Source organism: Nicotiana tabacum, chromosome 12, assembly GCF_000715075.1.
Source record: "Nicotiana tabacum cultivar K326 chromosome 12, ASM71507v2, whole genome shotgun sequence".
Classification (NCBI taxonomy): Eukaryota; Viridiplantae; Streptophyta; class Magnoliopsida; order Solanales; family Solanaceae; genus Nicotiana; species Nicotiana tabacum.
The window spans coordinates 26,098,764-26,123,977 of record NC_134091.1 but is presented as its reverse complement, the minus strand read 5'-3'; positions in this window follow the sequence as shown (position 1 = coordinate 26,123,977).

Below are 25,214 nucleotides of genomic sequence, written 5' to 3'. Positions count from 1 at the left end.
CTCATTTTAATATTTTTGAAATCATAGTTATTACCCTCAATTAAATAGCAGAAGATGGAGTTTACAAAATATGTCATAATATCTTTAAAAGAATTTCCAATACAGTGCAACCCATAATCATCCCAAAACCCGGTGTCACAAGTGCATGAGCATTTACTAAGAATGTAAAATAAAATACAACAACTGTCCGGAATACAATTGGATAGGAAAAATGTAAGTACTCTGAAGGAGACTCTGTTGGTTGCGGAACGTCGTATAGAATGCAGCTCACCTAAGTCCACGCCATAATCGTGCCTCTGCGCCCAAAGGCCGCTAAACATACGTGTACTTGCATAAAAATGTGCATCAAGACTACGTAAATCAACGCGTATCCAGTAAGTATCCTGCCTAACCTCGAAGAAGTAGTAATGAGGGGTTGACTCGGACACTTACTACGAGCTATAATCAATATACCAATGATATGATAAATTATGGATTTTTTTATGAGGCAACGATAAACACAATAACATGAGACAAGTAAATAATTCTGTTGTTAATAGGGGATTTCCAAATTTCTATTCATCTTTTAACAATTTATATCCTCGACCAATGAGCCATATCAATTATCAATAATTCCAAACAATCAATTAAGTCATGCGCAAATCATATCGAGGTCGTACGACCCGATCCAATAAATATTTAAATTGTGCACTGCCAGAGGGTCGAATGGCGCGAACCATAGATGTATCTATAAATTTCCCTGCTCGCGAATCATACATGCGATGCGGTCCCTGCTCGCGAATCATACATGCGACGCGGTCAAATATAAATTTAAGGAAATACCCCACTCGCGAATCATACATGCGACGCGGCCAAATATAAGTTTAACATTTAAATCATATCTCTTTCTTGATTCTTTTTTTTAAATAATGAAAATTCAACTTGAAACTTTTTAAGGAAATCACCCGCTCGTGAAACATACATGCGATGCGGTTACTCACAGATTTCTTCAGCTATTATATTATTCCTCAATTCTTTTCAAAATTACGAAGTTCAAATTAAACATTTTAAATCTTAAGTTCTTCAATTTCAACTCCTTTCAAAACATTTAATAAGCAGACTCAATCTCGCTCCCTCTCAAGGCAAACAATAAACATAAATCAATAACAATATCAACAAGGCATGATGTGAGCCTAAAACTACCCGGATGTAGGCACAACTAGTAGCTACGTATGGACTCTCGTCACCTCATGCATACATAGCCCCCACAAATAGAAGCACACAATAATTTAGTTCACCTATGGGGTTAATTCCCCCTTACACGGTTAGAAAGGAGACTTACCTCGCTCTGTAGTTCCATAACCAGCTTCCGAGCCCTTCAAACAATTTGAATCGATACACAACGCTCCAAAACTAGCCAATAATTATGCAAACCCATTAATATACACTCGAATACTCAATATAATCCAATTTATAGCAACTTCTAACCCCGATCGAAAAGTCAATAAGAATTACCCTCAGGCCCACGTGCCCGGATTCCAAAAATTTTCGAAGATAACTTTACACATAACCTCACGAACTCAAATATATAGTTTATTCTAAATTCCATGCCCAATTTCGTGGTCAAAATCCAAAAATACCAAATTCTAGGTCTTCTACCAAAACCCCACAATTTATACTAATTTCCATGTTTACATCCTTATACAAACCATGTATTTAACTTATAATAAGTGGGGATCACTTACGTTGGTATTGATGACGAAGAATGAGCTCCAAACTCGCTCCAAGACTGGCTCCCATGGAGAAAATGAGGTGAAAATGAGCCAAGCCCTCGTTTTTAAAGAACACACTGCCCAGCCCCAAAGTTCGCACTTGCGGCCTCTTCGTCGCATATGCGGTCTCGTAGGTGCGGCCAAAACCTCGCACCTGCGAATTCCCTATGCCTAGCACGACTCCGCACCTGCGCCCTCCTTCCGCATCTGCACCTCCGCAGGTGCAAACATACCCTCCCACCTACGCTCCCAGATTCTTCTCTCACTCTCGCACTTGCGACGCACCTCCGCATCTGCTACCTCGCAGGTGCAGACAACCCTTCGCACCTTCGGTCACTTCCCAGCTTCACCCAAACCGCACCTGCGACCTCGCACCTGCAGCCCTTATTGGGTAGGTGTGATCACACCAGATATCGGCTGCCTCATCTTTTCTTCCAAGTCCAAACTCGATCCGTTAACCATCCGGAATCTACCCGAGGCCCTCGAGACCTCAACCAATTATACCAACACATCCTAAAACACATTACAAACTTAGTCGAGCCTTCAAATCGCATCAAACAATGTCGAATTCATGAATCTCACTCCATTCTAAGCTTAATGAACTTTATAATTCCAAACTTCTACATTCGATGCCGAAACCTATCAAATCACATCCGATTGGCCTCAAATTTTGCACACAATCTATCTTTGATATTACGGACCTACTCCAACTTCCGAAATCGAATTCGTACCCCGATATCAAAAAGTCCACTCCCAGTCAAACTTCTAAAAATTATCCAAATTTTCAACTTTCGCCAAATGACCCCAAAATGACCTACGGACCTCCAAATCCACTTCTGGTCGTGCTCCCAACACCGGAATCACAATACGGAGCTATTCCTAGACTCGGAATTCCAAAAAGACATCGATAACATTGAAATGCACTCCAACCCAAATTTATGGAATTCTTCCAAAATGCTAACTTCCACAATAGGTGCCGAAACTCTTCTGAGGTATCCAAAACCTGATCCGAACATACGCCCAAGTTCGAAATCGTCATACAAACTTGCTGGAACCTTCAAATCCCGATTCCGAGGCCGTTTACTCTAAAATCCAATCTTAGTCAATTCTTCCAACTTAAAGCTTTCGAAATGAGAATTTTCTTTCCAAGTCGACTCTGAGCTTCCCGAAATTCAATCCCGACCACGCCTACAAGTCATAATACCTGAAGTGAAGCTGCTCATGGCCTCAAACTATCGAACGATGTGCTAGAGCTCAAAATGACCGGCCGGGTCATTGCAAATTTATTTGTTCTGACAAAAGGCCTAAACTAATTAAAAAGCTATAAATTAAACTAAAAATTGAAAAATTCTAACAAGTAATTGAAGCATACCAGATATGAATTAGTGATCAAGAATTTCTAGGCGTGTGGGTAGATGATTTACCAAGAGGTTTCAAATTAGTGCAAGTTTTGTGCTCATAGAGGGAGAAGGGTAACAATAGCCTTAGCCCTCTTATTTATATGCTTGAAGTTCAAAAGGGGAAAAGGGGTGAGTGCGGTCGCAAAATTCCGGTTGCGGATCGAACTCTGTTACCTAGTGAGATTAAAACTTCATTTTGTGTGCGGTCCACAAAAATTTGCGTGCAACAGCAGGTCCTTGTTGCGGACTTCAGATTTTGTGTTGCGGCCGCAGATCGACCTTATTTTTGACAGGCCAACTTTAGAGAGCTGTCATTTTCCACCTTCAATTTGTGCGGTCCGCAAGTTGTGCGGTCGCAGGGCACCTTTTGTTGTAGCAACCATAATTGTGTGGTCCGCACAATACGACTACAATCTGCAATTCTTTCAACACTTAACCAAATTTCTGGCCACAATTCCTATAAAGCACACTCATCTCTGCAACACACTTCTAATCAAGTTAGCAAAAAAATAACACCTAACTACAAAAGAAACAAAGAAAAGAAAAAGAAACATGGGTTGCCTCCCAATAAGCGCCTAATTTAACGTCGCGACATGACGCAAAATACCATCAGTTGCTATGAATCACCGCCACGATGTGGCCATCTCTAATGTTTCCCAAATAGTGTTTCACCTGGTGACGATTGACTCGGAATACCTCACTATTTTTGTTCTTCAAGTCCAATTCACCAAAAGGTGTCATACCCACAATTTCAAAAGGACCACTCCATTTAGACTTTAGCTTTCCGGGAAACATCCTTAACCTCGAGTTGAACAACAATACAAGATCGCCTACCTTGAACTCTTTGTTCCAAATGTATTTGTCATGAAGGTATTTCATATATTTTTTGTACAAGGACGAACTTGCATAAGCAAGATACCAGAACTCATCCAATTCATTCAAATGTGCAACCCTCAAGTTAGCGGCTACATCCCAATCAAGATTTAACTTCTTTAGAGCCCACATGGCTTTGTGCTCAAGTTCTACCATAAGATGACAAGCTTTTCTGAACACCAACCAATATGGCGATATTTCGATAGGTATTTTGTAAGCCGTCTGATAGGACCATAATGCATCATCAAGCTTCTTAGACCAATCCGTCCTGTTAGCATTCACTGTTTTGGACAAAATACTCTTTATCTCCCAGTTGGAGACATCCACTTGACCACTAACTTGTGGATGATAAGGAGTCGTGACTTTATGAGTAACACCATGCTTGCTACATAAGGTGTCAAAAGCCTTATTGCAAAAATGCGACCCCACATCGCTTATGATAACCCGCAGAGTACCAAACCTTGTGAAAATATTCTTCTTCAAGAATTCCACCACACTTATTGCCTCATTATTGGGTAGAGCAGCGGCTTCAACCTATTTAGACACATAATCAACCACAATCAAGATGTAGGTGTTTCAACAAGAACTCACAAAGGACCCATGAAGTCAATACCCCTCACATCAAAGATATCCATCTCCAAAATAGTAGTGAGAGGAATTTCATTTTTCTTCGAGATTCCACCGGCACGTTGACATTCATCACATCTTTTCACTACATTACTTGCATCCTTGTAAAGAGTGGGCCAATAGAAACTCCAACTTAGCACTTTGGCCGCCGTTCTTTCTCCACTATGGTGACCACCATATGGCGAAGAATGACAATCCCCAAGAATAACACCTTGCTCTTCTTCCGGTACACATCTTCTAATCAGCCCATCCGTGCAAATCCGGAAAAAGTATGGTTCATCTCGATAATAATCGTGACAATCCCGTTTGAGCTTCTTCCTTTAGTTTGAAGAGAACTCATCCGGAATGATTCCACACACAAGAAAATTTGCTAGATCCGCGAACCATGGCACCTCCTTCATTGAAATATTCAAGAGTTTCTCATAGGGGAAGGAGTCATTGATTTCAAGGCCATCATGCGCCCTTCCCTCCTCCTCCAAATGAGACAAGTGGTCTGTCACTTGATTTTTACTTCATTTTCTATCTTGGATATCAATATCAGACTCTTGTAATAAAAGCACCCATCTTACCAACTGAGCTTTGGAATATTTCTTGCTCATAAGATAACGAAGTGCCGCATGATCCGTGTGGACAAACTTTCGCATCCATCAAGTACGGGCGGAACTTCTATTTTGCAAACACAATGGCAAGGAGCTCTTTCTCTGTAACGGTATAGTTGACTTGGGTACCATTCATGATCTTACTATCAAAGTAGACCGGATGAAAAATATTATTGATGCATTGCCCCAAAACAGCCCCAACCGCTACGTCACTAGCATCACATATGAGCTCAAAAGGGACACTCCAATTTGGAACGGTGATGATGGGAGTGGTTGTCAACTTGAACTTTAACAATTCAAAGGCTCTCATAGAATCATAATTGAATTTAAACTTAGCATCTTTCTCAAGAAGTTTGCACAACGGTTTCACCACCTTAGAGAAATCTTTGATGAAACGGTAGTAAAACCCTGCCTGGCCTAAGAAACTCTGCACACCTTTCACCAAAGTTGGAGGTGGAAGTTTATAAATCACATCAATATTTGCGTTGTCAACTTCAATTTCATTCTTTGAGATTTTGTGGCCAAGGACAATGCCTTCCTCGATCATGAAATGACACTTCTCCTAATTGAGTACCAAATTCATTTCTTCACATCTTGCCAACACTTTATCTAAATTTGCAAGACAATCATCAAAAGAATCCCCAACCACCAAGAAGTCATCCATGAAAACTTCAAGGTAGTCCTCCACCATGTCTATGAATATAGCCATTATACTCCTTCGAAAAGTCGCTAGTGCATAACACAAACCAAATGGCATCCGCTTAAAGGCAAAAGTACCATAGGGACATGTAAATGTTATTTTCTCTTGATCCTCCGGAGCAATAAGGATTTGGCTGTAGCCCGAATACCCGTCAAGAAAGCAATAGAAAGCACGGTCGGCCAACCTATCAAGCATTTGGTCTAGGAAGGGAAGTGTGAAATGATCCTTCCTTGTGACTTTGTTGAGCTTATGATAGTCCATACGCACTCTTCAACCGGTCACCATTCTTATAGGAATCAATTCATTATTGTCATTGGTGGCCACTGTCATGCCCCCTTCTTTGGGACACATTGAACCGGAGAACTCCACGAACTATCGGAAATAGGGTAGACAACCCCGGAATCCAACCACTTGATAATATCCTTTTTGACAACTTCTTGCATAGCCTTATTTAGTCTCCTTTGATGTTCAATAGATGGTTTGGCACCTTCCTCCAAGTTGATCTTATACATGCAAAATGCGGGACTTATCCCCCTGAATATCCGCCAATATCCATCCAATAGCCTTCTTCCTCTTATGTAGCACTACTAATGTAGAATCTACTTGCACGTTAGTCAAACAAGAGGAAAGAATCACCAGTAAAGTAGAACAAGGGCCAAGAAATTCATACCGAAGATGTGGAGGCAATGGCTTCAACTCCAAGGTAGGAGGCTCTTCAATTGAAGGCTTTGTAGGAGGAGTTTTCCTATTTTTAAGATCCAAAGATAGTTTCCGGGGTGCATAATTATACGACCTCATTCCTTTCAAAGAGTTCACATATTCTATGAAGCCATCCATCTCGCCATCATCAAAGTTGAGCAAGACAGTCTCCAACATATCTCCAACATTTATTGTGGAACTTGTATCATCAACGATAACATCAGTCACCAAGTCCACAAAAGAACACACCTCATTGCTATTTGGTTGTTGCATAGATTTACACACATGGAAAACTACTTTTTCATCAATAACTCGGAAGGTGAGTTCTCCGGCTTCAACATAACAAAGAGCCTTCCCCATAGCAAGGAAAGGTCTTCAAAGAATAATCGGCACCTCATAATCAACTTCACAATCTAGAATGACAAAATACGCCGGAAGAATGAATTTATCAACACGAACCAAGACATCTTCAATCACCCCCAAAGGTCTCTTCATGGTACGATCGACCATTTGCAATCTCATAGACGTGGGTCTTGGTTGCCCAATTCCCAAGGTCTTGAAAATCGAATATGGCATCAAATTGATACTTGCCCCAAGATTACAAAGAGCTTTAGCAAACTAGGCACTTTCAATTGTACAAGGAATATCTTCCAATTTATGAGCCATTGAGTGCACTATTGCACTCACTTGATGAGTGAGCTTGATAGTTTCAAAAATTATTGACCGCTTCTTTGTAACAAGATCCTTCATAAACTTTGTATAACTGGGTATTTGTTCCAAAGCTTCAACTAATGGCACATTGATTGACAGACGCTTCATCATTTGAATGAACTTTTTAAATTGATTCTCACCATTTTGTTTGGAAAATCTTTGAGGATTTGGAGGTGGAGGCTTAGGCAGTGGTGCCTTAGCCTTTTGCACTACCGGTTTCGGTATGTCAATAATGTGATCCCTAGACGGGTTCACCTCCTCTTGAGTATCTTTCACACTATCATTAATATCAATCCGAACTTCATCATTTGTTTGCACCACATCTTTTGGGACCTCTTCTTCTTGTACCACTTGCTCATCATCCACAAGTTGCCTTTGACTTGAGGTGGGTGCATTCCCACCTCTTCCACTTCTTGTAGTAACGTCCATGGCATGCCCCGTCTTGTTTCCACCCTTTGGGTTTACCACCGTGTCACTTGGTAGTACCCCCTTAGGACGAGAATTGAGAGCTTGAGAGATTTGCCCCATTTGCATTTCTAAGTTGCGGATCGATGTGTTGTGTGAGGCAAGTTTGGCATTCGAATCAGAATTCTTTTCCATAATTTTCTTGAACATGTTCTCAATACGCCCCATCTCATGGGAAGGATAAAGAGGAGGGTTGATTGGTTGTTGATACATCGGGGGGCTTTGAAAACCCGACCTCAATTGCCTTGATTATTATTGTTATGCTAATTCCCTTGATTGTTGCCACTATTCCAATTTCCTTGATTGTTTCCACCACTCCAATTTCCTTGGTTATGAGAATTCCAATTGCCTTGATTGTTTTTAGGTCGCCATTGTTGTTGGCTCGGGCCTTGGAAGTTGTTTCGTTGCCTTTAAAAGTTGTTCACATATTGCACCTCCTCTTCTTGGTCATTGTAAGAATCTTCTTGATCAAAACCACTATCCTCTTGCACAAAATTATCCAATCGATGTTGCACTTGTGGAACCTTTGTTCTTCTTTTGTTCATCATCATGTTCACTCCCTCCATGGAATTGACTTGCTTAGGATGTTGCACTTGTTGAAGCTGAGCCTTTGCTAGTTGATTCATGGTGGTAGTCAATTCGGCTATGGCTTGCCCATGGTCATGCAACTTTTTGTGAAGGTGGATCACGTTGGGATCACCTTGTGGAACATTAGCCCGGGATTGCCAAGTCGATGATATTTCTGCCATTTCATCCAAAATCTCACACGCCTCCGCATAAGGCGTAGTCATGAATTTCCCTCCGGCAAGTTGATTCACTACACATTGGTTGGTTGTGTTGATCCCACGATAGAAAGTTTGTTGAATCATGTTCTCCGTCCTATCATTGTTGGGACATTCCTTAACCATTGTTCGATAGCGTTCCCATATCTTGTGTAGTGATTCTTTTGGCTCTTGCTTAAATACCAAAATCTCATCCCGAAGTATAGCCATATGCCTCGGAGAGAGTAACTTAGAAATAAACTTTTCTGCCAACTCATCCCAAGTGTGAATGGAATGGTTCGGCAAACGTTCCAACCAATCTAAAGCTTTCCGCCGTAGAGAAAAGGGAAAAAGCCTTAGCCTCAATGCATCCTCGGAGATATTTATTTGTTTTATCCCCCAACAAGTGTCCACAAACCCCTTCAGATGTTTATATGCATTTTGACTTGGAGCACCGGTAAAGAAACCTTGTTGCTCTAGCAAAGTGAACATCACGTTGGTGAGTTGAAAGTTGCCACCCTAATACGGGGAGGGACTATTGAACTTGCATATCCTTTATTGGGTAACACCCGGTGTAGAGCCGCTCGTGGTGGAGGTAGGGGTGGAACAGGCACATTGTCATGAGGCACTCGGCCTCTTCTATTGGCTTGAGGTTCAAGAGGAGCCTCATCCATTTGGTCATCCTCAACATCCACCTCCCCCAAAGCAATATTTCCAAGCTCATTATTTGCCATGGTTGTACCTACGATTTCTCAAACAAGTTAGTAACACGGAAGGAAAAGAAGATACTCCTAAAACACACCTAAATATATAGCTAACACCGTTTTTAACTCCCAGGCAACGACGCCAAAAATTGACCGCGTCCAAATGCACACCTCAAAAGAAGAATGAAATGGCCGTTTGCAATTATAGAAATCCAACTAAGAGTCGAGGTCGAATCCACAGGGAGCTAAGATGGTAGTTAGGGGTATATATTTCAATGTGCGTGATTGAATTATCGAAATTTCACTTCCACAAAAATATTAGTTTTCTATTTCTAGTTTTACTCTATTGATTGCCAAATAAAGAAAGAAAACTAGAGACAACTGTTTTTGGGATTTTTTCAAATTGATAAAAAGCCTAGGGCTGTGACCATTACCTAGGTGTTTGCCTAATGGAATGAAGACTTTAATGCTTGTTCTGTTGACTGGGGTGTATTATAGTTATCAAATCTAAATTACCCACTGAATACCTCTCGGTCAGAGAGTGATTTTGCCCAATTTGGCTTTCTTAAGACCAAATGGGTATCACACAAAATAGTTGATAAAAGCTCAAGTCGGGTTATTACTATATCTAGGTTGAACCTTTTAATTGGGTAAATCTATCTCTCAATTGACCCAGTTCCTTGTTAGCCATGTTATCCTAGACTAGGTGTCTCTTTCCCAAGAAGAGACTAAGTCAAATAAGCATGAACTAATATTTGCAACCATTAATTCCTCAAATTAAAACATGAACTAAGCTAAATAATAAATACTCAATCATGAACAAGCACTAAATTAAATACCCATAAGATTTACACACTAGGGTTGGGTCATAACCCTAGTAAAAATCTAGCTACTCATACTTGGGGTTAAAGAAAATGAAGAAGAAAGACTAATTAAACTCATAGTAAAAGATTAAAATACCTAAATCTATTGTAAATTACACCAAAGCAAAGCAAACTTCCAAAAATGGCAAAGAAAAACGGCTACGGTGTTTACAGAGGTTCAAACTTGACCTAATTTCGTGAAACCCTTCTATTTATACAAGTTTGAAAATATCGGATAAAAATGCCTCTCGGTATGTTCTGCGGCCGCATAATTTCATGTGTGGTCCGCAGATTTCTTCATCTTGGCAGGAAGTGGAGTTCTGCGGCCGCACATTTCTGAACTGCGGCTGCGAGGCAATCTTCTGTGGTCCGCACAATTAGGTCTGCGGTTGCAAGGAACTTCTTGTGCCGCAATTCACACAGGCTCCTGGACTTGGTCTTTTTTGCACACTCTTCGATCTTCAACTCTTAGCCCCGTTTTGCGGCCGCACAATTCATGTGCGGTCTGCAATTTGCACAAATGTCTGCTGAGTTTTCCTTCTTTGTTTGCGGTCGCAGATGGAATTCTGCGGTCCGCAATTTCTTCTACGGTCGCAGAATTCCTTCCGTGGACCGCACATTTTGTGCTTCTGTGCCCTTTTATTGCCTTGTGCTTAGACTGCTCCTTTTTAGTCGGATTTCATCTCGGGAGCCCAACTTCCAGCATTCCTGCAATTTTGTACCATTTCATTAGTTCCGGGAGCACAATTCAATGCTTTTGGACTAAAACAAAAGTTAAAAGGCACTAATAAGTAGTCGAAATCCCCACTTATCAGTTTCTCACTTCAACAAGTCCATTTTTTGATTCTCTTTTAATATATTATTAGCCTGAGAGATTCGATAATTAATTTCAAATTCGCACTTCATGGCTGGCTAGAATTATAGGGGAAAATAGGCGACTTTCTCCCAATCATAATATTAGAACAGCAACATTTCAGATCTTGTGTTAATTATTATTAATAAAACTGCGAAAAGAAATCGAGTTGGATATTAGAATAATTATTACTTCGACCCAAGGAGTGCACGTTTTATATTTTTTAAGAAAATATGTGATATGATACTTTAGATCGCATGTCTATGGTCCAGCCGTGCAAGCAACAAACTCGATTTAGCATGTTTCTTTACTACGTAGGATCTTGATTGCTTCATTATTTATATTATATTTATATTATGACATATTGACATGTATTACTGTGGTATATATTATCTTGGTAATTGCATAAATAGTAAAATAGTTAGTAATAAAAATGAATAACCTGTTGTTTCTTTTTTAAATTATTTAAACGGGAGAAAAGGTACAAAACTTACCAACACATAACGTATACACGAAATCAATAATGAACACAACACAATTGTTCTTCATATACACATAATATAGTTAAGTAAAATGTATCCTTACTTTTGTTTTTTTACTTGCTAACGTTAAATTGTTTGATTTAATTAAACATCGAAGGCCAAAAGTATTTACCAAAGAAATTCATGACAATGGTCCTTTAAAAGATGATGGTTTTGGAATATTGGCTTCAACATAATAAGGCAAATTAGTAGACTAACATTTTGCTATTTTTATTGGAACTTGTTGTTTGGATTATTATATGATTAATACGTGCGACGTGCCTAGAAGAGCAACAGAAAACTCAGTTTGGCAGGCAATAATGGACGGCAAATAGCTTCATTACTTTAATTTATGTTACTCCTTTCTGAATATATTATCTCACGTGGTATTTTCTCTCAGTCGTTGCCTCTACTTTTGAGAACTAGCAATGTATATGTTTCTCATTTTAAATTGTTAGGAAAAGAATTGACCACACAAACTGGGAACGGATCTAGGATTTGGAAATACCGGGTGCCACACCGATTTAAACCGTGGAAATATTGTAATTAACACAATCAAATAGGGTATCCATTCTACCGATTTGATGTATATATTTTGCTAGTTTGGTTTGAGTTATTCGTCTTGAAATTAATGGATATTCTTTTTCCTAAATTGGCTTTAAATGATTCAGGAAAAGAGTGAGATTCAGTATATGATTTTGGTGTCAATTTTTTCCATCTCATTTAACAAGAATTAGGAACACTTTCCTAAGAAAAAAAGTTCAATGCAACTCATTAGCAAATGAACTAGTTAAAGAAAAAAGAAAAAAAAGGAGACTAAATAGTGTTATAAAAAAAGTAAAAAAAAAAAAAGAATTAATGAAATAACCACCCATCAATGTCCTAGAAATAAATAACGAAAAAATTATTAGACCAAAGATTACACATTACTTAGATCATTAGTTAAGGGGCTTAAGTTCAAAACATTGAATTTAACGGGATCTCGATACGAAAGCTTAGAAACAACAACAACCCAGTATAATCCCATTAGTGTAGTCTGGGGAGATAGTGTGTACGCAGACTTTATCCCTACCTTGGGGTAGAGAGGCTGTTTCCGATAGACCCTCGGCTCCCTCCATCCAAGAACTCCCCACTTTGCTCTTGGGATGACTCGAATTCACAACTTCTTGGTTGGAAGTGGAGGGTGCTCACCACTAGAGCAACCCACTCTTGTCTAAACAGGATAAACTAAAAAGCATAACAGGATAAACTCGATCCCCCTTCTCTTTACGGGCTAGCATAAAATCCGAAAAATCGAATTTCGAACTGGACCGAATTAATTCGGTATTTCGGTTTCGATTTTTTCGGTATTTCGGTATAATTCGATATTAAATTTTCGGTATTTCGGTATAACGGTACGGTCCTCGGTATTAAGATCTTGAAATTTCGGTATACCGAAATACCGAATTTTTAAATAATTTCATGTGCTTCCTACACTGCCCAACCCAACCCAAAATTTTAATCGTGTATCTCTACTCTCTAGCCCAATAAGACTAGGCCCAACTTCCTTACCCTCTTTCCCTAGTTTCACTATAGGAATTAGTAATTAGAAACCTAAGTACTGAATAGATCGGCTGTGTGAGAGAAGTGAGAACTGAGAAACCTAATTAGATCTGAGAAATAGATCGATTGCGGTCTGGCCGTCTAGGAGTGCGATAGAGACAACGTCACGACGACTTCATGACCTCGGCGCCGACGACTCTCAAGTGTGACTGCTGGTTTTCTCGTTTTTACCTTCATTCTTTAATATTCAACTCTTCAACAGGTTCATAACTTTTCATTCTTCAATCTTCAGTTCTTTTATAATAATTTATGGTAGATTAATTGGTAGTTTTTGGAATAAGGAAAATATTTTGTGGATCTAAGTTTTTCTTTTTCACATTATTTGTGGATCTACTTGGTCACTGCAAAATTTTAGAGCTAACTTGTGTATTTTTCGACTCAAATTATATGTATAGATTGATTACATGAGCTTTATCCCTTCCTCTTCTGGCATATTTTGATAGTTAGGAGTTCCATCCCTTGCTCGGTGTATGCATTCTAGTGCCATAATGAGAACTTTTTTGCATATTTGAACTTCATATACTCATGACCACTGGTTACCTCTATATGTGGATATATGTATAGGTTGATTAAGGAAATTTAATCACGATATTCTGCCACTTATTTTTTTTTTAATGGCCAATCTTTTCATAAACAAGTTCTGGAATAAGTGGTTGGATCTCTCAGATAGTTTAGCCCTTCTCTCCTTTGTGTGCTTATATATATGTGTGCACTTTTATGTAAAGTTCCTCACAGAAATTTAAGGAGTATTTCATTCATCTACTACTTATTATTGATTCCAAAATTATCATTAACTCAGTAATTAGAGTATGAATTAAAGAGAGGAATTGATCTTATAAGAGAAAGATATACAGAATGGGAAAGTGTTCAATTCTATGAGCAAGTTCTCAATTTTTTAGCATTAGTCTCAATTTGTTAGCATTATTTGTATGACATATTTGGTCGAATTATCTTTAGATATGAAAAATAATGGAAGCACTACTAGCATTGTTTGAAATATAGTTGCAACTTGCAACTTGAGTGGTAAGTTTAATACTCTATTTGTTTGGTGATATTCTTTTGTAGTTTTGTTCTATTATCATCAAAAAATAATATCCTAACTTATGATTTTTTTTAGGTTCAAGTGCAATCATGCCCCGTGCTCCTAAAGTACGCTCTCATATTTGGGAACACTTTAAGTTGCTAAGTTTGTCGTCAACTTTGTTGTGCCTGAAACACATCTATTGCAGCATGGTGTTGTTTTCATAGGAGGCTAAAAGTTCGGCATACAATGCTGTGTTCAAAGAGTAGCCTTATTTTGATTGTTTTAGTTTCAAGCTCATAAGACCAATTTGTTTAATGTTCCAAACAACTAAAGTTACATATTACAAACTGCTTTTTCCTTTGGATTCAATTCTCATGTTGTTTATCTAATGGTTCCCATTCTGTATTTCTGTTTGCCGCCGAATGGCAGATTGTTTGGCATGGCAAATTGTTAGGCATGGCAGATTATTAAACCGAAACTGTACCGAACCAAAATAAGAAATACCGAACCGTACCGAAATACTTTGGTACGGTATTTGATATACACAATTGATAAACCGAATACTGAAATACCGAACCAAAATTCTTAAATACCGAACCGTAGTACCGAATGCCCATCCCTACTTCTCTTGGGAGAAACAAGAGATAAGTCAACACTTGCCCCTTACAGCCTTTTATTCATCTGGGTGCCAAAACCTGCCTTTATCCATTTTCTTATACGTATACACACTAGTAAGGGCTGGCCCAGTTCTCCTATTTAGAGCCCGTTTGAATTGACTTATTTTAAGTATTTTTAAGTTAAAATAATTTTTAAGTCATTTTGTAGTGTTTGTATGAAGTTAAAAAGTACTTTTAGACATTTATTTTTAAGCTAAAATGACAAAAATAAGTCAAAAGTCAAAAGCTAGAATTCCTAACTTATGGCTTTTTGGCTTAAAAGTCACTTACAACAAGTCCATCCAAACAGGCTCTAAGTATGTGTAAATTTTCTTCTTAATTTATATGCACCGGTAATATGAAATTTTACTTAAAATATCAAGTTATTAAAATAGTTATGGATAGCTTCTTAGACGATGCTACCTCTTGTTCAAAATAAGTGATTCTAAATTTTTGACACTTGTATTAATATAAGTGTTATTTAACTAAGTTATCATTTATATTTTCTTAAATTACTCTTTTGGATACCCATATTTTATAGATCATTTATTGGTTCAAGGATAGTTTGGGAAAATACTAATTAATGCCTTCTTAATTTTTCAAAATCATAATTACTTTTACCAAAATAAAATATATTTTCGATCATAGGGAAGTCCATGAAAGCTACTAAATGTACTGGTAAGTGTATACGGTCAAAACCAGGTTTGCCCTTCGAGATTGGAACATGATTGACCAAGGTTTGTCATTGTAATATCGAACCATGATGCGAAGTTTAGTTGTCGAGCTCGAGCCCCAGAAACCAGTCTAGATCGAGATCGGTCAAGATCGAGCTCGAGACATCTAGGTCGAACAAATAGAGATCGGCCAAGATCGACCTCGAGACAACGAGGTCGAACAAATAGATATCGGCCAAGATCGACTTCGAGACAACGAGGTCGAACAAATAGAGATCGGCCAAGATCGAGCTCAAGCCCCAGAAACCAATCAGGATCGAGATCGACCAAGATCAAGATCAAGCCAAGAAACAAAAAAGTCGTTATAGCCGCAATTAGGGGGAGAATCTCGGCAGAAATCATGGCTTGAATCAAGATAAAGCTAATAAATTAATCTATTGAGTTGTTATCATTTGTAGAGGGCAGATTCACTGAGATTTACAGAACATCAAGCAAATACTATCCTCTTTTGGGCTTTGATATTGATTCATATTGTTTTCTTATCAATCACTTTCCATTCAATTTGGGTTTGCATTCATTTCTTTTACAGCTAATTTCGACATTCATTTACCCATTTTTTTAATTTGTACCAAGTTATACCATGTATCCTTAGAACTACGTATAAATTCAACTCTATCCGTTTTTTGGATAAACAGTTTGGTGCCCACCGTGGGGCTAAGGATAATAGTGGTTATTTTGATACAAACCTCTATAAAGCACACACTATTTTACACTTACTTTTGGAAGTGACTTTGATTTCAGGCTGAAAATGATGAACTCTCAGTTAATGGCCCTACCTATCGACAACGAATCTGGCCATCAAGATGAGAATAACAACGTGATGCACGGGGATGAAAGGCCACCCGTTGACCCCGTTGGGACTCGGGCCGTGGATCTAATTGATGTTAATTCGCATGTGGCAGCCAAAGCTAACCAACATTCTAGCTCCGAAAATAGCATTCATGGTGGAACTCGATCTGCAGTTCGAAATACTCAAAATATTGGAGAGGACGGGATCAACCTGCGTATGATTTTTGAAATGTTGCAAGCTCAACAGGTAGCGATAGCTCAGTTGCAGAGCCAAACCCAGGCACCAAGCATGCCTGAGCCCGGTCCACCCTAAGAAGTCACCCACAGAACGGGGCCAGCTGTAGTAAGGTCAAATGAACAAGAATCGAGGACTAACCCCGAAATTATAAAGATGCTCAAGGAACTGACAAAATAGATTGAATCAAGAGAAAACAGGATTGAAGCAAACGAAAAAAAAGTAGAAACTTATAACTCTAGGGTTGATCTGATCCCTGGAGCACCACTAATATTGAAGGGTTTGGATTCCAGAAAGTTCGTACAAAAGCCCTTCCCCCCAAGCGCAGCTCCGAAACCGATTCCCAAGAAGTTTCGCATGCCCGAGAATCCCAAATATAATGGAATGACCGACCCCAACGAACATGTTACCTCTTATACGTGTTCCATTAAAGGGAATGATCTAGAGAACGACGAGATAGAATCCGTATTATTAAAGAAATTCGGGGAAACCCTGTCAAAGGGAGCAATGATATGGTATCATAATTTACCACCTAACTCTATCAATTATTTTGCCATGCTTGCAGATTCTTTTGTAAAAGCACACGCCGGAGCCATAAAGGTCGAGACCAGGAAGTCGGACCTTTTCAAGGTAAGGCAAAAAGATAACGAGATGCTAATAGAGTTTGTATCTTATTTCCAAATGGAACGAATGGATCTACCACCGGTCACGGACGATTGGGCCGTTCAAGCTTTTACCCAAGGACTAAACAAACGAAGCTCAATGGCTTCACACCAGTTGAAGCAAAACTTGATTGAGTACCCGACTGTTACCTGGGCCGATGTACATAATCGATATTAATCGAAGATTAGAGTCGAAGAAGACCAATTGGGGCCCCCTTTTGGGTCCGTTATTAAAAGGGACATCGACTGATAACCGAGGTCAAACAGAGACTGATACCGGCCGTGGAATGGAGATCGTAGGGGCAGCGAACCAGGACGCAACTCCGTACGAGGTGAAAGGAGAAGTGATCGAGGTCAAGGGTCTCGAGGGCTGATGAACAAGAATGGTTTCGATAGGCATACCGGACCTAAGGAAGCACCGCGATTGTCAGAGTATAACTTCAACATTGATGCATCCGCTATCATATCGTCTATCGGATGGATCAAAGATACTAAACGGCCTCGACCTCTGTAGACCGATCCAACCCAGATAAATCCTAATCAAATGTGCAAGTATCATGGCACCCATGGCCATAGAACAGAAGATTGCAGGCAGTTGAGAGAAAAGGTAGCCCGGTTATTAAATGAAGAGCACCTTTGAGAGTTTTTAAGTGACCGGGCCAAGAATCATTTCAAAAACAGAGAGTTCAATAGACAAAACGAACAAAAATAGACACAACACATTATCCACATGATCATCGGCGGGATCGATGTCCCCCAGGGGCCAGTGTTTAAATGCATTAAGATGTCGATTGTAAGAGAGATGCGATCTCGAGCTCAGGATTACATACCAAAAGGAACCTTGTCCTTTAATGACAAAGACGCAGAAGGAATTATGTAGCCTCATAACAATACACTGGTAATATCTATACTTATGAATAAAACTCAAGTTAAGCATGTGTTAATTGATTCAGGTAGTTCGGCCAACATCATTCGATCGAGGGTCACAGAGAAACTCGGTCTACAAGACCAGGTCGTGCCCGCAACCCTGGTACTAAACGAATTCAACATGGCATGTGAAACTACTAAGGGAGAGATAATTCTGCCAGTAAACATGGCCGGGACCATCCAAGAAACAAAGTTCCACGTGATCGAGGGAGACATGAGATATAACGGCCTATTCGGGAAGCCGTGGATTCACAACATGGGAGCAGTACCCTTGACCCTTCACCAGGTTCTAAAATTCCCAACACCAGAGGGAATCAAAACAATCTATGGGGAGAAACCAGCCGCAAAGGAAATGTTTTCCATCGATGAAGTGATTCCGATATCATCACTCTCATTGACAAAGGGATCAAATTCGAAGGAAAAATGGGATACCAAATAGCAATCACAAACGTCAGCCTCGACCCAACTAGAGAAGCAGAAGATTGACGAAGATGATGATTATAGGATCCCTCGATCCTTCATTGTCCCCGATGATTCCGACGCTACCAAATCAACGGTCGAAGAACTGGAGCAAATCACACTAATCGAATATCTGCCCGAACGAAAGGTATACCTGGGCACGGGGTTAAGTCCCGAGCTCAGGAAAAAGCTTATTCAATTTCTTATAGCTAACATGGACTGTTTTGCTTGGTCCCATCTTGACATGACAGGGATCCTATCGGAAATCACCACTCATAAACTAAGCTTGGATCCAAAATTCCATCCGGTGAAGCAAGAAAGAATGCCCCAGTCCGAGGTCAAACATGCATTCATCAAGGACGAGGTAACCAGACTTCTCAAAATAGGATCCATTCGAGAAGTAAGTTACCCTGAATGGCTAGCAAACATGGTGATAGTCCCTAAGAAGGGAAGCAAACTTAGAATGTATATAGATTATAAAGACCTGAATAAAGCATGCCCCACGGATTCTTTTCCTTTTCCTAATATTGATCGTATGATCGATGCCACGGCCGACCACGAGACTATTAGTTTTCTCGATGCCTACTCTGGGTACAACCAGATACAGATAAACTCGGAGGATCAGGAGAAGTCCTCATTTATCGCTAAGTACAATACCTATTGTTATAACGTAATGCCATTCGGTCTAAAAATGCTGGTGCAACTTATCAATGCCTAGTAAACTGAATGTTCGAAGAACAAATAGGAAAATCAGTAGAAGTTTATATCGATGACATGTTATTTAAGTCCCTGCGAGCAGAGGACCATTTAAAGCATGTGTAGGAAACTTTTGATATACTGAGGGAGTACAATATGAAGCTCAACCCCGAAAAGTGTGCATTCAGGGTTGGCTCGGGCAAGTTTGTTGGTTTCATGGTGTCAAATCAGGGAATCGAGATCAAACCCAATAAAATCAAACCTATCGAGGATATCATGGTAGTGGATAATGTAAAGGTCGTGCAGAGGCTGACGGGGAGGATAGACGCCCTAGGACGATTCATTTTGAGATCCTCAGATAGGAGCCACCGATATTTCTTACTGCTTAAAAAGAAGAGCAATTTTGCATGGACTCCGAAATGCCAGCAGACCTTGGATACCCCGAAAGTGGACGAATAGCTTTACCTGCACTTAGATGTCTCATAGATAGCGGTAAGTGGAGTCCTGGTCCAAGAAGAACAAGGTACGCAATTCCCTATTTATTATGTCAGTCAGACCTTAGGAGAGGCCGAAACTAGATATCCACACTTAGAAATATTAGAGCTTGCTTTAATAAACGCCTCTAGGAAACTAAAACCATATTTCTAATGTCATCCGATATGTGTTGTAACAACTTATCCTCTTCGAAATATTTTACACAAACCCGAGCTTTCGGGTCGATTGGCCAAATGGGCCATAAAAATTAGTGGGTATGATATTGAGTATCGACCCCGAATCGCCATCAAATCTTAAATCTTGTCGGACTTCGTGGCTGACTTTACACCAGCCTTCGTACCCGAGATTGAAAAAGAACTACTGATAAAATCGGGAACATCTTCGGGAGTCTGGACTCTCTTTACGGATGGTGCTTCGAACACTGACGGGTCCGGACTAGGCATCGTACTAAAATCACCCACAAGTAATGTAGTTATACAGTCTATCAAAACTATAAAATTGACTAACAATGAGGCCGAGTATGAGGCCATGATCGCAGGTCTCAAACTAGCTAGAAGCTTGGGAGAGAAGGTTGTAGAGGCTAAGTGTGATTCCCTCCTCGTGGTAAACCATGTTAACGGGACTTTTGAAGTCCGAGAAGATCGAATGTAGAGGTACTTGGATAAACTACAGGTGACTCTACATCGATTTAAGGAATGGACCTTGCAACATGTACCTCGAAAATAGAACAGCAAGGCTGACGCTCTTGCAAACTTAGGTTCATCGGTCGAAGACGACGAACTCAACTCGGGGACTGTCGTATAACTCATGAGATCAGTAATCGAAGAAGGTCACGCCGAGATAAACTCCACAAGTTTAACCTGGGATTGGAGAAACAAATACATAGAGTACTTAAATAACGGAAAGCTTTCATCAGATCCAAAGGAGTCGAGAGCTCTGCGCACAAAGGCAGCACGGTTCACTTTGTCCGAAGACGAAACGCTGTTTAGAAGGATGTTCGATGGACCATTGGCAATATGTTTGGGACCGAGAGATACCGACTACATCCTACGAGAAATTCACGAGGGCACTTGTGAAAATCATTCCGGTGCCGATTCGCTGGTCCACAAAGTAATCAGAGCAGGGTATTATTGGACTGATATGGGCAAGGATGCAAGGGAGTTCATTCAAAAATGCGACAAATGCCAAAGGCATGCGCCCATGATTCATCAACCCAGGGAACCACTCCACTCGGTCCTATCCCCATGGCCCTTCATGAAATGGGGAATGAACATCGTTGGCCCCCTCCCATCGGCCCCAGGTAAGGTTCATTTTATTTTGTTTATGACTGATTATTTCTCTAAATAGGTTGAAGCACAGGCTTTCAAGAAAGTCAGAGAAAAGGAAGTCATAGATTTCATTTGGGACCACATCATATGTCAATTCGGGATGCCATCCGAGATTGTATGTGATAATGGAAAATAATTCATCGGCAGCAAAGTAACTAAATTTCTCAAGGATCACAAGATCAAAAGGATCCTATCAACACCTTATCATCCCAGCGGGAACGGACAAGCCGAATCGACCAACTAAACCATCATCCAAAATATTAAGAAGAGATTGAACGACGCCAAAGGAAAATGGATAGAAATACTACCCAAGGTCCTATGGTCATACCGCACAACATCAAAATCCAGTATCAGAGCAACACCGTTCTCATTGGTTTATGGCGTCAAAGCTCTGATCCCGGTCGAGGTCACAGAACCTAGCATCAGGTTTCGATATGCAACAGAGGAGTCGAATAACGAGACCATGAATACGAGCCTAGAATTGTTGGACGAAAGACGCGAATCCGCTCTCATCTGATTGGTCGCCCAAAAATAGCGGATCGAAAGGTATTACAGTCGAAGAACCAATCTTTGACATTTTAACATCGGGGATTTGGTGCTAAGAAAAGTCACGCTCAACACCCGAAATTCGAATGAAGGGAACCAGGGTCCGAACTGGGAAGGACCGTATCAGGTTCTCGAAATCATTGGAAAAGGATTCTACAAGCTCGGCTTGATAAATGGCAAACAACTACGGAGCAATTGGAATGTATCACACCTAAAACTATACTACTGCTAAGGTACGACACCTCCCATTTTCATTTATCTTTCAAAGCTAACCCTTGCAGGTGTTCGACCAGAAACAGTGATGGATTCTTTAACATGAAGCCTTTAGGTCTGAAAGAACACGTTGCACTCTTTATTTCTTAAACCGGTTTTGTCCCAAATGGGTTTTCCGGTGAGGTTTTTAATGAGGAAACCATTTATCATGCTAACTTAGAACAATTCAATAGTATCCGATTCCTCTTTACAATCAACCTCGAATACTGGGGGCCATTGCCCTCGAATATCAAGTTTGACGCGAGGAAGTTACTTCATGGCAGCAGGGTCTCGATAGGAAAATTTTGTAAGGGCCAAACGAACCATGCCCGCGTAGTTTGCTAGAGCCATGGCACAGAATATGTACGCATGTATAATGATTTATAAAAAGAAGTATTCTTCTTTACCGATATCTCGTACCTTAGAAAAGTTTTTCTACTTTACAATTTCATATTCTTGGTCTATTATGTAAACAGGCTTAAGGGCCGACCATGACCAGAGTTCGGATGATTACCCCCACAATCGGGGACTGCCGTCCGAAAAATAAACGAGATTGAATTATATAAACTCCGAGATCATAAGACCTTTTAATCAACCCTCGATTTTATAGGCCACGGCCACCCCACTCGAGGACTGACACTTCGGGTAAGCTCAAAGCAAAACGGGAAAATAAGCCCAAGAGGCAAATCCCTAACTAAAGAGGCTACAACCGAATTAACATGCGTCGGAGACGTCCGAATTCCGTAACAAAACAGGCATTCGAATTCTTTCATAAACCTGTTAAAAAGGCTGCCCCCGACAAAATCATAAAAGGCTTCGATAATATCAAGCCTCAAAAACTCTAATGAGTACAAAATTGTTCGAACTATCGAACAATTCCTTATTTCATGCCAATGCATTACAAGTTTCGCAAATACAAATGATAAAAAATCTTTTTCAAGCCAAAAAGGTGACAAAGCCATAAACAATCTTTTTACAAAAGCCTAAGGGCTATTTTTTGCCTTGAGTTCGAGAGACCATCCTCGCTCAAATAAAAAACCTAAGGGTTATCTTACTTCGAGTTCGAGCAACCACTCTGTCACAACCCAAAATCCCACCACAGGCGTCGTGATGGCACCTAGTCTCTAAGACTAGGTAAGCCGATTTCTATTACATTTTGAAGACATTTGTTTTGAATTAAATAAGTAACCAAAACTAACAGCGGAATAAATATGAATATACAACCTCCCAAGACTGATAGTACTTAGTCATGAACTCTAACTGAATACATGGAATGATCATGAGGACCGAATATACAATATGTTTGATTAAAATTTAATAGTACAATGAAATGAAAAGACTCCAAGGGACTACGACTACCAAGCAGCTCTACCTTGAATCTTTACAGCCCCGCTTTAACTATGCTCAAATCTGATATCTCCAATACCTGGCTCTGCACAAAAATGTGCAGAAGTGTAGTATGAGTACACCACAGTTGGTACCTAGTAAGTATCAAGACTAACCCCAGTGAAGTAGAGACGAGGTACAGTCAAGACACTTACTAGTCTAATAGCCTGTGCAATATAATATACAAGATAGTAGAAAACAGATAACAATAAGGACATCATAAAAAACCAGTGATACGCATAGCAAGACAACAAAACACCATTTAATATCGCTCAACAAATAATAAATACAAGTACACCATGTGACACCTCAAATAAATATCTTTCAAATATAATTCTTTCATATAATACTTTCTAAATAAAAATCCTTCCAAATAAATATTTTGAATATAATTCTTCAATTAAAAAGTCACCATGTGACACCTAATTTCATAATCATAAAAATACGGGTCTCGGCCCATTTTTATATTTTTTATAAACACGGGTCTCGGCCCATTTTTCATATCTCCATGGCACTTCGTGCACATAATTAAATCATCATATTTTTTCGGCACCTCGTGCCCTCATTTCATATCACAACTGCAAGGACAATTCACATGCCAATATCCTCAATGTATATAAGATCCACATGATCAATTTATTTCCACTAAAGTGAGTTTAGAATTTTTAAATCAAGTAAGAAATCAACAAAGAATTGAATTTATTTTTTTGAAATCATTTGGGTGAAGAAAATATCATTGCACTTAAACTAAAGCATCAGATAAAACACTGGTTTGGTTGTAAAACTATTTAATTTAAAACATACTAATAATTTCTTTTATTTAAATCAACTCAATCATCGAAAATTAGTAAGAAAAACCCGAAATATACTTCTTCAGAATCTCGTGCTAAAAGGCCAAAGCCAACACAATACAACTAGGAGCACAAAACACATAATAATAAAGTCAGCTAGTACATCACGGAAGAAAACAAGAATTTATATATTAAATGAAACAAAATCACCCAAGGCAAGAACATAAATAAAGAAATATCAACAGGGCACTCCCGAGGTACCGCCTCGTAGTCCCAAATCATAAATAAATCCACAATATCTCATTTTCTTATATTACCGCGGGAGCCTTCACATTTAATTTTAAAGAAATCAGTTTTTCTGAAATAGCATCTCGCGTTTTTAGCTATCCTTATCACACTGCATGACTTCTAGTAGTTCCCCTACTAGCCACGCGCTTCAAGCCACCCTTATCTCACCGCATGCATTTCAACACCCTAACCTTATATCACCGCATGACTTCTAGTAGTTCCCCTACTATCCATGTGTTTCAAGCCACCCTTATCTCACCGCATGCGTATCAATATCACAATATCTCACAAATCGCACCTCAAGTGCCCAAATATCACTGCATAATACAACTTGCACCTCAAGTGCCCAAATATTACAACATTTCATAAATTGCACATCAAGTGCTCAAATCTTACAACATATCACAGATTGCACATAGTGCTCAAATCTTACAACATATCACAGATTGCACATCAAGTACCCAAATATTACAACTTGCCACAAAAATCAACAATACATTATTTTCCACAATAAGGAGCCCATGGCTCGATCATAATGTGCACAACACCCAAAAACAATCGATAGAGATAGAAATTACTCAACATAAATCAAAGTCTTCATTAAATTCAAATGTTTCAACAATTATATAAACACCTCTTCTTAAACTCATTTAATTAATTATTTGCATAGGAAAAATTCATATTAAAATTAAATTCCAAGAAATATCAAACCAACAATAATCACGAAATTACATAAATTTTCAAGAAACAATCACATCAAATTGTCATATAAAAATAAATTCAACAACAAGGATTTAGGCATGGCAAATAGATGATT